This window comes from Rousettus aegyptiacus, unplaced genomic scaffold (assembly GCF_014176215.1).
Source record: "Rousettus aegyptiacus isolate mRouAeg1 unplaced genomic scaffold, mRouAeg1.p scaffold_m13_p_8, whole genome shotgun sequence".
Classification (NCBI taxonomy): Eukaryota; Metazoa; Chordata; class Mammalia; order Chiroptera; family Pteropodidae; genus Rousettus; species Rousettus aegyptiacus.
The window spans coordinates 29,029,884-29,044,267 of record NW_023416311.1 but is presented as its reverse complement, the minus strand read 5'-3'; the positions used below and the strand labels follow the sequence as shown (position 1 = coordinate 29,044,267).

General features: G+C 35.6%; 1 pseudogene; it reads right to left on the bottom strand.

Annotated features, from left to right (window-relative positions):
• Positions 1 to 398: 398 nt before the first annotated feature.
• LOC118606708 lies at positions 399 to 14,045 on the bottom strand (annotated as a pseudogene).
• Between the last annotated feature and the right edge of the window lie 339 nt (positions 14,046 to 14,384).

The window sequence follows — 14,384 nt, the reverse complement described above, 5'->3', positions numbered from 1 at the left end:
AGTTCAGTTGTTACTTCCTACTCCCCTCTTGGGCACCCATACAAATGTCTGTAGTACAGGTGAATGTGATTCAGAAATGAGAGCTGAAGGATTTCAGAAGAGTGGAGAGAAATTATTTCCTGGCTAGGGGATTTCTTTTTAAGTTACATTTTATTTATTTGAACAGTTAATGAACTCATAGAATTCAAAAGGTTCCCATCTTACCACTGTCTGAGACACCCATTTCCTGTTCCTAGAAATAGATAACTGTTGGCCACATATTGCATTTATTAGCAATAGATATCCTTCTGCCCCTAACTCAGGTTTTTACATAAATTGTAGCATTTGTGTATACTCTTCTTTTGCACCTTGACTTTTTTTTTTAAACAACTGATAGTCAATTTACTAGAAAGGCTGATTTAAGCATCTGCAATGGTAACTTCAACCTTGACTCCTGGCTCGATATTGATGGAGGTTACTGCTTAACAATCTCAGAAGGACTATGCCAGTCAATGAGTCGCTTGTGGATCCTCATCTGCAAATGATCCCAAGTCTTAGAACCTTCAGCACAGGGACTTTATCTTGTAGTGATTCTCAGAGTCTTGGTAGGCATCCGAACTGGTCCTTTTACTTTGAGATTCTTGTCCTTTGCACTTTTGACCAAGTCAGCACACACCTTCTCCAAAGATTTTACATTGCGGCTGGTCATAGTAATACTAATTCGGTGAATCGCCACCTATGGTTCCTCAGGTGTCTTCCCCATATCTTTAAAAGCTGTGGTGCAGCCTCCTGACAGACTCTGTGAGAGAGAACAGCAGTGAGTCAGGAGCAACAGCGAGCAGAACAAACAAAGCTCAGCTGAAGCTGCTATTGCGTCTTCCTCAAAGAGACCTTGACTTTTTAAAAAAACTTAACAGATTGTCTTTAGGGATAGTTACAGTTTGGTACATAGACTTCCTCATTCATCTTTATTTTCTTCCTTTTAAATGAAAAGCTGCATACTTGACATTGAATGGGCATTAACACAGCTAAATGTGCCCCCACTGTCTCACTTCACTAAAATACGAAAATTACTGGTGGCCTATAGTCTTGCCAACACAGCTTGTTATAATATATATTTTTAAAATCATGGCTTATTCAAGAGTTGAATGGTGTTTTCAGCATAGCTTAATTTATATTTTTCTTATTATGAGTGAATTTGAGCATCTTTTCATTTGTTTAAGGGTTCCCATTTTTCTGTTTTCTAGTTTACTAAGTCTGCTCTTTATTAATTTTTCCTTCTGCTTTTCTAAGTACATCTTATTGTTTTGTAATTTGTGAAGCTAGATATTTAATTCATTGATCTTTATTCTTATTAATTGATATAATTACTTAAATGCTATGAATTTTCCTCTAAACATTACTTTACCAGTATCTCATAGGCCTTATATGTATTATTATTATTATTATTATTATTATTAAATTTTCTAGATGTTCTGTAATTTTGGCTTATGCCACCTCTTTGTCTTAAGAGTTTTTAAGAAAGGGTTTTAAATTTCTAGGTGATAGGATTTTTTAAATGTTTTTTTTAAATTAATTTTTAGGTTATTGCATTATGATCAAAGAATGTTGTTTGCTCTACCTTATTTCATTGGCTCTAAGATGTTATAGTTGTAAGATATGTCATTATTTATTTCTAAACTTTATTTTGTAGGTTTACAGAAATGTTGCAAAAACAGCATAAAGAGTTCCTGTACACCCTTCACCCAGCTTTTCTAAGTGTTAACACTTTACATCATCATGTTATAATGATCAAAACTAGGAAATGACCATTGATACAATACTATGAGAAAAATCTATAGATCTAATTCAACTTTTGCCTATTGTTGTATTGATTTCCTATTTCTGGTCCAGGAGCCAATCCAGGATCATACATTCCACTTAGTTGTTATGGCTCCTTAATCTTTTCCAATCTAGTTTCTCAATCTTTCTTGGTCTTCCAGGACCTTGACAGCTTTGAAGAGCATTGGCCAATTATTTTGTAGAATGTCCCTCAATTTGGGTTTGTCTGATGTTTTTACATGATTAAATTAAGATTATTCGTTCTTGGCCAGAATACTACAGAAGTGATGTTATGACCTTCACAGTGCCTCATTTCAGGAGGTAAGGATGTTGATATGATGTATTCACTTGTTTAAGGGAGTATCTGCCATATTTCTCAACTATAAAGTTAAAACTTTTCCCTTTGTATTATAACATTATTTTAAATACCACTAAGGAAGAAAGAACAATGTCGCCAATGACATATGTAAGATATAGTCAATCATAAGATGGACACTCATTTTAGAGACATCAACATGTAGAAAAATATATACCTCAGAACTAATGAAATACTGTATAATTCTTTTGGAGATGTGGGGGGTTTATTTTGGCCTAATGCATGGTAAGGTTTGTGAATGTTCCACTGGCACCTGCAAAAGAAATACATACTATGTTTTTAGGATACAGAATTAATTATATAGATCTATTAGATTCACCTTACTATGCTATTTAGGCTTTTTATATTCTATTAAATCATTTCTACATTCGTTTCTCTTTTTTCGGCCCTTTAGATTTATTATGGGCTAGGAGATGAATTATAGTTTGCTAGTACTCATGTGTTTCTGTCTATTCTTATATTTTGTACCTGTTTAGCTATAATAATACTTGATAGGAGACCGGGCAAAATGGTGTAGATGATAGAAGCTTTACTTATTCCCTCTTATGACCACATCAAAGTTGAGACAGAAACACAGAACAAACAGCGAGCAAAGTCACTTGAGAGTCTAGAGAAATAAAGCTGGGGGCAGGGGGAAGGAATGTTGACATTTTGTAAATTGGTGCATAGCTGTTCATAACTCATATCTTCATGTGTTATGTCATATCTTCATAATATATTATTTTTACATAATGCTAAATTTTTTCTGGCTTTATTGAAATATGATAGACTGTTGCTTGTATTTGCATTGTTCAATTAAATGAATTTTTTTCAATTATAGTTGGCATATAATATATTAGTTTCAGCTGTACAGCACAGTGATTAGAGATCTATATAACTCACAAAGTGATCATACTACTAAATACAATATCTCTCTTCCCCCAACATTTTTATTACAACATTATTAACTACTTTCCCTATGCTACACCTCACATCCCCATGTCCATCCTGCAGCTATCCATTTGTACTTCCTAATCCCTCTGCCCCACCCTCACCATTCCCTAAACTCCCCTTCTATCTAGTAGCCCTCAAAATATTCTCTGTATCTATGAGTTTGTTTCTGCTTTTGTTGTTGTTGTTTATTTTGTTCTTTAGATTCCACATGTATGTGAAATCATGTGGTATTTGTCTTCATCTGACTTACTTCATTCAGCACAATATCCTTTAGGCCATCAAAGCAATATCTTTTTCCATCTCCTTCCTTTTAGTCTGTGTGTGTCTTTTAATCTGAAGTGAGTCTCTTGTAGGCAGCATATGTAGGGGTCTTATTTTCTAATCCATTCAGCTTCTCTGTCTTTTGGTTGGAGCACTTAATTCTTTTCCATTTGAGGTATTTGTTGATAAATATATAGTGATTACCATTCTTTACCCATGTTTTAGATACATGTTTTTTCTCATTAAAGAAATCCCTCCAATAATTCCTGTAATACTGGATTGGTGGTGATGAATTCCTTATTTTTGTCTGGGAAGATTTTTTATCTGTCCTCGGACTCTAAACGATAGCTTTGTCGAATAAAGTATTCTTGGTTGTAGATCCTGAGTTTTCAACACTTTAAATATTTTGTCCCAAGCCCTCTGTCCTGCAAAGTTTCTTTTGAGAAATTGGCTGCTAGTCTTATGGGAGCTCCCTTGTAGGTAACTAATTGCTTTTCTTGTGCCACTTTTGAATCTCTTTGTATTTAACCTTTGGCATTTTAATTACGATGTGTCTTGGTGTGGGGCTCTTTGGGTTCATTTTTTTTGGGGGGGGGGCTCTCTGAGCTTCCTGAGGTTGTATGTCTATTTCCTTTACCAAGTTAGGGAAATTTTCCATCATTATTTCTTCAAATACATATTCAACTTCTTGTTCTCCCTCTTCAGGTACACATATGATGTGGATGTTGTTACTCTTAATTTTGTCCTATAGGTTCCTTAAATTAATATTATATTCTTGGTTACTTTTTTCTTGCCATTCTGGTTGGGTGTCCTTGGCTTCACCATCCTCTATATTGGAGTTTCAATCCACTTCTTCCTCCATTCTGTTGGTTCTCTCTAATATACTCTTCATCTCAATAATGTGTCCTTCATTTCCGACTGGTTCCCTTTTATAATTTCCATTTTTATTTTTATTTTTATGTTATTTATCTCTCTGTTAAAGTTCTCATTGAGTTCATCTACACTTCCCTTAATTCCATTGAGCATTTTTGTAACCAGTGTTTTGAACTTTGCATCTGTTAGATTGCTTGACTCCATTTTTCCCGTGTCTTTGTTTCATTCTTTCATATGGTTTCTACTTCTTTGTCTTTCCATTTTGGCTGCATTATTGTGTCTGTTTCTATGTACTAATCAAAGTTCCTAAGTCTCCCAGTTTTATTAACATGGTTTTGTGTAATAGGTGTCCAGCAGCACAGTCCTGAGAGAGGCTCAGCTACAGGCCAAGTTTAGCCCCAGCCAGTGCCCCACCAGGGCCATATGTTAAGATTTAGCAAGCAATCCACAGATGCTGTGCTTACAGTTGCCTCAAGAAGCCAAGCCAGAAACCAAGGCCAGCTGCCGCCAGTGTAGGCCTTCAGGTTTGTTCAGCAAGTGACACAGGATTTGCTGAGGACACAACTGGAAATGTCTAGGGTAGGACCACGAGTTGGGGGAGGCAGAGTTTCAGGTAATCCTCTGGGCCAAGTGACCTGTTATCTAGTTTGATGAGTCTCAGCACTGCATCCACACACTGGGAGTGAGGAGGGCTCAACAGAGGAACAATGGTTACCTACAGCACTTCTGCCTGAGAGAAAGCCTCACCTCTGGCCCTCACTCTGACAACTCAGTGTCCTCCTGTAAGTCTCTGGTGTCCCCTGAGCAGCCAGTCCAGCACTGGTTCTCAGAGTGAGCAGCTCCGTCATTGCAAAAGTCTGGTTGCTACAAGGCCCCTTTAAGAGGCATCTACAACTGCCAGCTGCCACTGCTGTAACCTCTGTCTCACTCAGCCACTGGGGACCAGGCAGCCTCATGTCTTTGCCCCATCCTACTATTGCAGGGTCATTTCTTATTTCTCTCCCTGGTTGCAGTGCTTCTGTTCATCTAGATCCCAGGTGACTTTGCTTGTTTTATGCTCTGTGTTTCTGTCCCAACTTTGATGTGGTCACAAGAGGGGTGAACAAAGCCTCTCTAATCTATGCCATTTTTAAGTGCCTCTCTATATATTGCTAAATTCTATTTGCTAATATTTATTGAAGATTTTTGTTTCTGTATTCTTGAGGGATATTATTCTGTAGTTTTCTTGTAATATCTTTGTCTGGCTTTGGTATCAGTGTAATGTTGGCTTTACAAATTGAGTTGGGAGGTTTTCTCTCCTTTCTACTTTTTGGAAGAATTTGTGTAGAATTGGTATTATTTCTTCCTCAAATGTTTGGTAAGTTTCACTGGTGAAGCTATTTAGTCATATCAGTGCCCTGAGCTATTTCTATAGAAGTGACTGTGACACTATTATTGGCACTATTAATATCCTTATGTTAGAATTTTTTAGTGATTTGTTTTTTTTTAAAGAGAAGTTTTATTGTTTAGAGCAGTTTTAGCTTTATAGCAAAACTGAAGGGGAGGTGCAGAGAATTCCTATGTACCCTCTGTCTCTACACATGCACAGCCTGCCGCATTATCAATATCCCTCATGAGTGTGGAACATTTATTACATTTGAGGAAACTGCATTGACACATCGAAATTGCCCAAAGTCCATAGCTTACATTACACTTGTGGTGTCATACATTTTATAGGTTTGGACAAATGTACAATGACATGCATCCATCATATGGTATCATATAGAGCATTTTAACTGCCCTAAAAATTCTCCGTGCTCCACCTATTTGTCCCTACTCCTGAAAACCACTGATCTTTTTATCTGTGAGGGAGGGAGGGCAGGGATCAATAGCTACCTCCACAATTTTGTCTTTTTCAGAATGTCATATAGTTGGAATCATACAGTATGTAGCCTTCTCAGATCAGCTTCTTACATATAGAAATATGCATTTAAGTTTTCTTTGTGTTATTTCATGGCTTGATAAATCATTTCTTTTTATCACTGAATTATATTTCCTTGTCTGGGTGTAGCACAGTTCATTAGTGACCTACTGAAGGACATCTTGGTTGCTTTCAAGTTTTGGTAATATGAAAAAGTTGCTATAAACATCTATGTATAGGTTTTTGTGTGAACTTAAGTTTTCCACTCCTTCGGGTTAATATCTTCTTAGGCTCTCTCTTCTGTTCCATTGATCTATTTGTCTATTCTTTTGCCAGTACTATGCTGTCTTGATTACTATAGTTGTATAGTAAGCCTTGAAGTTGGTGAGGGTCAGTTCTTTAACTTTGTTCTTCTCCTTCAATATTCGATTGGTAATTGTGGATATTCTGTTTTCCTCAATAAACTTTAGAGTCACTTGGTTGATATTGACAAATTAACTTGCTGGGATTTTGACCGAGATTTCATTGAATCTGTGGATCAAGTTGGAAAGATCTGACATCTTGATGAAATGAGCCTTCCTATCCATGAACATGGACTATCTTTCCATTTATTTAGTTCATCTTTGATTTTGTTTTTTAGAGTTTTGTAGTTTTCCTTATATAGATTTTATACATATTCTGCTGTGTTTAGACTTAAATATTTCATTTTGGGAGATGCTAATTAAATGGTATTAATTTCATATTCCACTTGTTCACTGTTAGTATATACAAAAGTGTTTGAATTTTGTTTATTAACTTTGTTTCCTGCAACCTTGTTATAATTGCTTATTAGTTCCTGGAATGTTATTGTTGATTTTCTACATAGATGATCATGTCATCCATGGATAAATACAGATTTCTTTCTTCCTTCTCAATCTGTGTACCTTTTATTTTTTTTCCTATATTATTGTATTAGAGTTTCTAGTATGATGGTGGGAGGGGACATCTTTGCCTTGTACCTAATACTAATGGAAAAGCTTTGGGATCCCCACCACTAAATTTAATGTTAACTGTAGAGTTTTTTTGGATATTCTTTATTAAGTTGAGAAAGTTCCCCTCTATTCCTAGTTTACTGAGAGTTTTTTTTTTTCCCAAATCATGAATGGGTGTTGAATTTTGTCAGATGTTTTTTCTGCATCTATTAATATGATTTTTCTTTTTTAGCTTGTTGATGTGATGAATTACTTTAATTGATTTTTTAAATTAAATTGATTTATTTAAATTAGTTTTAAATGTGCAGTACATTGGTTAGACATCTATAATGTTCATAAAACGATCCTCTTAATTGCTTCCTCCCTCCCCTGGCCCTCCACTTGCCATCATATTAATCCTAACCACATTCTCTCTTCCAAGCTCCCCATGCCCAACTATCAACTACTAATTTGTACTTCTTTAACCCTTTACTCCATTCTCCCAGCCTCCCAACCTCCCTCCCCTCTGTCTGTCACCAAATTGTCCACTATATTTGTGAATCTGTTTTTGCTTAGTTTGTTCTTTCTGTTCCTTAGATGTCGCACATAAGTAAAATCATATGATATCTATCTTTCTCTGTCTGACTTATTTCACTCAGCATAATAACCTCTAGGTCCATCCATGTCATTGCAAAGGATAGGACTTCATTTTTTTTAATGGCTGAGTAATATTCCATTGTATAGATGAACCATAATTTCTTTATCCAATTGTCTGTTGATGGGCATTTACATTGCTTCCATATTTTGGCTATTGTAAATTGTGCTGCCATGAATATTGCAGTGCATATATCTTTCCGAATTATTGTTTTGGTTTTCTTTAGATAAATACCCAGAAGTGAAACTGCTGGGTCAAAAGGTATATCCATTTTTAATTTTTTGAGGAACCTCCATACTGTTTTCCATAGTGGCTGTAGCAATTTGCAATCCCACCAACAATGTATGAGGGTTCCCCTTTCTCTGCATCCACACCAACACTTGCTGTTTTTCAATTTATTGATGATGGCCATTCTGACAGATGTGAGGTAATATCTCATTGTGGTTTTAATATGCATTTCTTTGATGATTATTGACCTTGAGCATCTTTTCATATGTCTGTTAGCCATCTGTATTTCCTCTTTGGAGAAGTATCTGTTCAGGTCTTCTGACCATTTTTTAATTGGACTGTTTGGTTTTTTTGTTGTTGAGTTGTATAAGTTCTTTATAAATTTTGGATATTAACCCCTTATCAGATATATCATTAGAAAATATCTTCTCCCAAACAGTCAGTTGTCTTTTTGTTTTGTTGATGGTTTCCTTTGTTGTACAAAAACTTTTTAGTTTGATTTAGTCCCATTTGTTTATTTTTTCTTTTGTTTCCTTTGCCTGAGGAGATATATCTGAAAAGAAATTCTTATTACTAATATCTGAGAGTTTACTGCCTATGTTTTCTTCTAAAAGTTTTATGGTTTTAGGTCTTACATTTAAATCTTTAATCTATTTTGAGTCTATTCTTGTATACGGTGAAAGAAGATGGTCCTGCTGCTGCTGCTGCTGCTGCTGCTGCTGCTGCTGCTGCTGCTGCTGCTGCTGCTTCTTCTTCTTCTTCTTCTTCTTCTTCTTCTTCTTCTTCTTCTTCTTCTTCTTCTTCTTCTTCTTCTTCTTCTTCTTCATCTTCTTATGCATGTATCTGTCCAGTTTTTCCAACACCATTTATTGAAGAGACTGTCTTTACCCCATTATATATTCTTACCTCCTTTGTCATATATTAAGTAAGCATGTAGGCATGGACTTATTTCTGTGCTCTCTATTCTTTTCCATTGATCAATGTATCTGTTTTTATGCCAGTATCATGCTGTTTTGATTACTGTAGCTTTTTAGTATAGTTTGATATCAAGTAATGTGATACCTCCAACTTTGTTCTGTGTTCTCAAGATTGCCCTGGCTGTTTGTTTTTTTTTTTATGGCTCCATATAAATTTTAGAATTGTTTGTTCTACCTCTCTGAAAAATGCCATTGGGATTTTGGTAGGGAGTGCATTGAATCTATAGATTGCTTTGGGTAGTATGAACATTTTAACAATGTTGATTCTTCCTACCCATGAACAGGGCATATGCTTCCATATACTTGTATCTTCTTCAATTTCTTTTTTCAATGACTTACAATTTTTTGAAAACAGGTCTTCTACTTTCTTGGTTCATTTGATTCCCAGGTATTTTATAGTTTTTGATGCAATGGGATTGTTTTCTTAATTTCTCTTTCTGAATGTTCATCATTGGTGATGAAAGTTCATCATTTTATAAATGTCACTGACTTCTGAATATTTATTTTGTAACCTGCTCCTTTACTGAATTCATTGATCAGTTCTAACAGTTTTTTGGTGGAATCTTTAGGGTTCTCTATATGTAATATCATGCTATAGGCACATAATGAGAGTTTTACTTCTTCCTTTCCAATTCGAATGCCTTTTATTTCTCTTTCTTGTCTTATTGCTGTGGCTAAGACTTCCAATAAAATGTTGAAGAAGAGTGGTGAAAGTGGGCATCCTTGTCTTATTCTTGACCTTGAGGAAAATGCTTTCAGCCTTTCCCCATTGAGCATGATGTTAACTATAGTTTTGTCATATGTGGCCTTTATTATGTTGAGGTATGTTCCCTCTATTCCCACTTTACTGAGAGTTTTTTGTTTGTTATAAATGGATGCTGAATTTTGTCAAACACTTTTTCTGTATCTATTGATATGATCATATGGTTTTTATCTTTTGATTTGTTAATGTGGTGTATTGCATTAATTGATTTGCAGATATTGAACCAACCTTCCATCCCAGAAATAAATACAACTTGATCATGGCGTATGATATTTTTAATGTATTGCTGAATTCAGTTTGCTATTTTGTTCAGGGTTTTTGCATCAATCTTCATAAGAGACATCGGCCTATAGTTTTCTTTTTTTATAATGCCTTTGCCTGGTTTTGGAATCGAGGTAATGGTGGCCTAATAAAAGGAGTTAGGGAGCCTTCCCTCTTCTTGAATTTTTTGGAATGGTTTGAGAAGAATAGGTGATAATTCTTCTTTAAGTGTTTGGTAAAATTTTCCAATGAAGCCATCTGGTCTAGGTCTTTTATTTTTGGGGAGGTTTTTGATTACTGATTCCACTTCACTGGTGGTAATCAGTCAGTTCAGATTTTCTGTTTCTTCTTGACTCAATCTTGGGAGATGGTATGTTTCTAGGAATGTGTCCATTTCTTCCAGATTGTCCAATTTGTTGGTGTGTAATTGCTCGTAGTATTTTCTTATGATCCATTGTATTTCTGTGGAGTCCATAGTTATTTCTCCTCTTTCATTTCTGATTTTATTTATTTGAGTCCTCTCTCTTTTTTCCTTGATGAGTCTGGCTAAGGGTCTGTCAATTTTGTTTGTGCTTTCAAAGAACCAGCTCTTGGTTTCATTGATCTTTTGTATTGTTTTTCTAGACTCTATTTCATTTATTTCCATTCTGATCTTTATTATTTCCTTCCTTTTATTCACTTTGGGCTTTATTTGCTGTTCTTTTTCTAGTTCTTTTAATTTTAAGTTTAGATTGTATATTTGAGCTTTTTCTTGTTTCTTGAGGTAGGCCTGTATTACTACGAATTTTCCTCTTAGGATTGCTTTTGCTGTGTCCCATAAATTTTGAGTCATGTGTTTTCATTTTCATTTGTCTCTAGGTATCTTTTGATTTCTTCCTTGATCTCCATGTGTTTGTGTATTTTCCTTTTTTTCCCCTTGTAGTCGATTTCTAGTTTCATACCATTGTGACCAGAGAAGATGGTTGATATGATTTCAATCTTCTTAAATTTATTGAGACTTGATTCGTATCCTAACATGTGGTCTATCCTTGAAAATGTTCCATGTGTACTTGAGAAGAATGTATATTTTGCTGCTTTGGGGTAAAATGCTCTGCAAATATCTATTAAGTCCACCTGTTCTAGTGTATCTTTTAGGCTCCTTATTTCCTTGTTGATTCTTTGCCTGGAAGATCTGTCCATTGGTGTCAATGGGATGTTAAAGTCTCCTACTGTGAGTGTATTACTATTGATCTCTCCTTTTATGTCAGTCAATAATTGCTTTATGTATGTAGGTGCTCATATTTTGGGTGTGTATATGTTTACTAGGGTTGTGTCCTCTTGATATATCAACCCCTCTATTATTACGTAACGTCCTTTTTTTTTTAAATCTCTTTTTAGAGCCTTTGTTTTAAAGTCTATTTTATGTAACATAAGTGTTGCTACCCCGGCTTTTTTTTGTTTGTTTTCGTTTGTGTGAAATATCTTTTTCATCCCTTTACTTTAAGTCCGTGAGTGTCTTTTGATCTGAAGTGGGTCTCTTGTAGACAGCATCTGCATGGGTCTTGTTTTCTTATCCATTCAGTTACCCTATGTCTTTTGATTGGAGCATTTAATCCATTCCTTCATCTGAATTAAATTACATCTTTGTTGTATATTAAAATAATTGGATTTATTTCTGGCTTTTCCATTCTGTTTCATGGATCGATTGTTTATTCATATGGCAACACCATACTGTTTGAATTACAGTAGTTTTGTAGCATGTTTTAAATACATGAAAATGAAAGCCTCGCAGTAATTTTTCAGTATTCTAGTGTATTCTTACAAAGTATTCATCTACATAAACTTTAAGGTAATTAAAGCCATTTAAAAATATCTGATCCTGTTGGGATCTAAATTAAAATTGCATTAAATGTGTACATTAATTTTAGGGAACTTGATATATTTTTGTTGTAAAATCTTTATACTCAAGAACTTGGTACTAATTTTCCATTTGTTCAGATCTTGCTGTATGTCCTCAAATAATAACATGTTATATATTTCCTCATGTGAAGTATGTTATATTTTATTAAATTTGTTCCTAAATATTTTTCCATTCGAATTTCTATTCTAAATGGAATATTTTTTCTTCAGTTTCCATTTCTAGCTGGTTATTTTTAGAATGGAGAAACTTATTTTATATTATAGCCAGCCACCTTATCAAAGCTTCTTAATATTAGTAATTTTTCCCCACTAGCATCTTTGGGTTTTCTAATGATACAACAATTTCATCAGCAAAAATTGGGGCGTTTAACTTTTTCTATTGTTTATGCCAAGTATTTATTTTGATTTTTTGCCTTATTACTTTAGCTAAAACTCCCAAAATAGTGTCAAAATAATAATGGCAATAGTGAGCATCACTGTCTTGTTTTTTATTTAAAAAAAATAACTTCAGTATTTGATTATTTAGAATGTGCTATGTTACTGTCTATTCCTTTAAAATTTTTTGAGAAATATATTATGCATAAAATTGTGAAAAATACATAAACACAATTAAAAAATAATAATAAAAGAACATCCATTTACCCACTACCCAGGTTAGAAAATTGAACATCACATACTTAGAAACCCCCTGATGCTTCTCACCACTTACATACACTTCCTTCTTTTATGATAACTGCTATCCTAATTTTTTTTTTACATTTTCCCCCTCTTTAATTCCACCCCCTTCCACCCATGACCTATGGATGTTGCCATTTCCCCTTAAGAACTGGGTCTCTGAAGGGAGGGCGTCTCCTCCCATATGCTCTCAGCGTGCATCTGGGACCTGGCGCACCTGGAGTATGTGGCTCCACTTGGGGTGTGAACCCAGGACCTTCTGGATATAAAGCAGACGTGCTAATTACTACACTATGGAGCCATCCCCCTAAATTTTGGTTTGATAAGTACTTTGATTTTTATAGCATTACTACACACATATAAAATCTTAAAATAGTGTTTAGATTAGCCTTTAAAATTTATAAAAATGGAGTTGTACTATAAATATTTCTTTGTGAATTGATTTTTATCCTCAACATTACCCTATTTCTTGATTTTAAGATATGATAGATCATGTTCTACCATTTTCCATCAGTACCAAAATTCTCTTTATTACTGTCTTATTTCTTTTACAGAGTGTCCAGAAATATACCAGTTTTTACCATCTCAGTTTCTCATATCACTGTATATATTGATGCAGGTCCCAGTGTTGAAGGTACCTCCTTCCCTTGTTAGTAATCACTTCCAATACTTCTGTGAGCATGTTTTCAAATCTCAGTTCTGGATCCCCTCCCCCTTCTAACATAATCACAGTGTTCCTTTTCTCCAGAATAAGAGATTCCCCTCCTTCACTGTGGGTAGTTCTCAAACATCTTCGACTCCTAGGGTTGGAGTTAGGGTTGAGCTCACCAGCACCCCGTCTGACCCTACTAATTCTACCATTAGAGGGACCAGCTCCATTAGCTTTGTCTGACAAGCACAGAAAAACTCACCAGTGGTTTGATCCTGTCCACCAATGTCATTGATGGATCTTGATTAGCATAAACCGTTACCACTGCCAAGATCCCAGCTGTGGTAGGTTATGTTATTGTTCAATATATTTGTTTTACCTCCCTGTGGTGAATTGTACTTTCCCACAGCACTGATATCAGGCTTGGAATCAGACCGGTGCCTCTCCCTGATGAAGGATTTTATATCCTTGTCTTATCAAACTCAGAGACAACCACGTGACTTGGTTTGGACAACAAAACCTGGGTGGAAGAGCTGCATGTCATCTCTGGAAAGAAGCTGTAAGAGCCAGCTTGTGGTTTTGCTATCTGTCATTTCCCACTGCCACAAGACTTGTAATGTTCCCGATAGGGGCTGCTCCATCAGCCTGGGTATCCAAGTGAAGATGACATAGAGGACAGCAAAGACTTTGAGATGGGCAAGTAGTATGAGTGAGAAATAAACCTCTACTGTTGTAAGCTACTGAGACTTAGGAATATTTGTTTTCTCAGTATAACCTGACTGATATACCAACCAGCACTTGCTTCCACTTACCTCAAAGCCAAGTACCAGCTTTTCATCTTCCATTATGCAAATTGATGCCCCCCTACCCCACCCATGATGACTTCATAGACAATTCTGGTCAGTACCTCAATTCACACCACCTCACACCATGAATAACAACTGCAACCACAATTTGCATCATGACATAGCGGAGAGGATGGTGATCACACTGTCCTAACATTCCCAGCTACCCTTGACCCACTCCTGTGGGGAAAAGGAGTGACCTATTCCTGGCCTTATTTTCAACACCTTGTTTCTAGTCCTTGACATTTGGGGCATAGTCCCAGCCCGTACTTTCCAAGATTCATATCCTCCCCCTTGTGACAATAGTGGGATCTTGGAGAGAGTCCAATGCCCCTCATT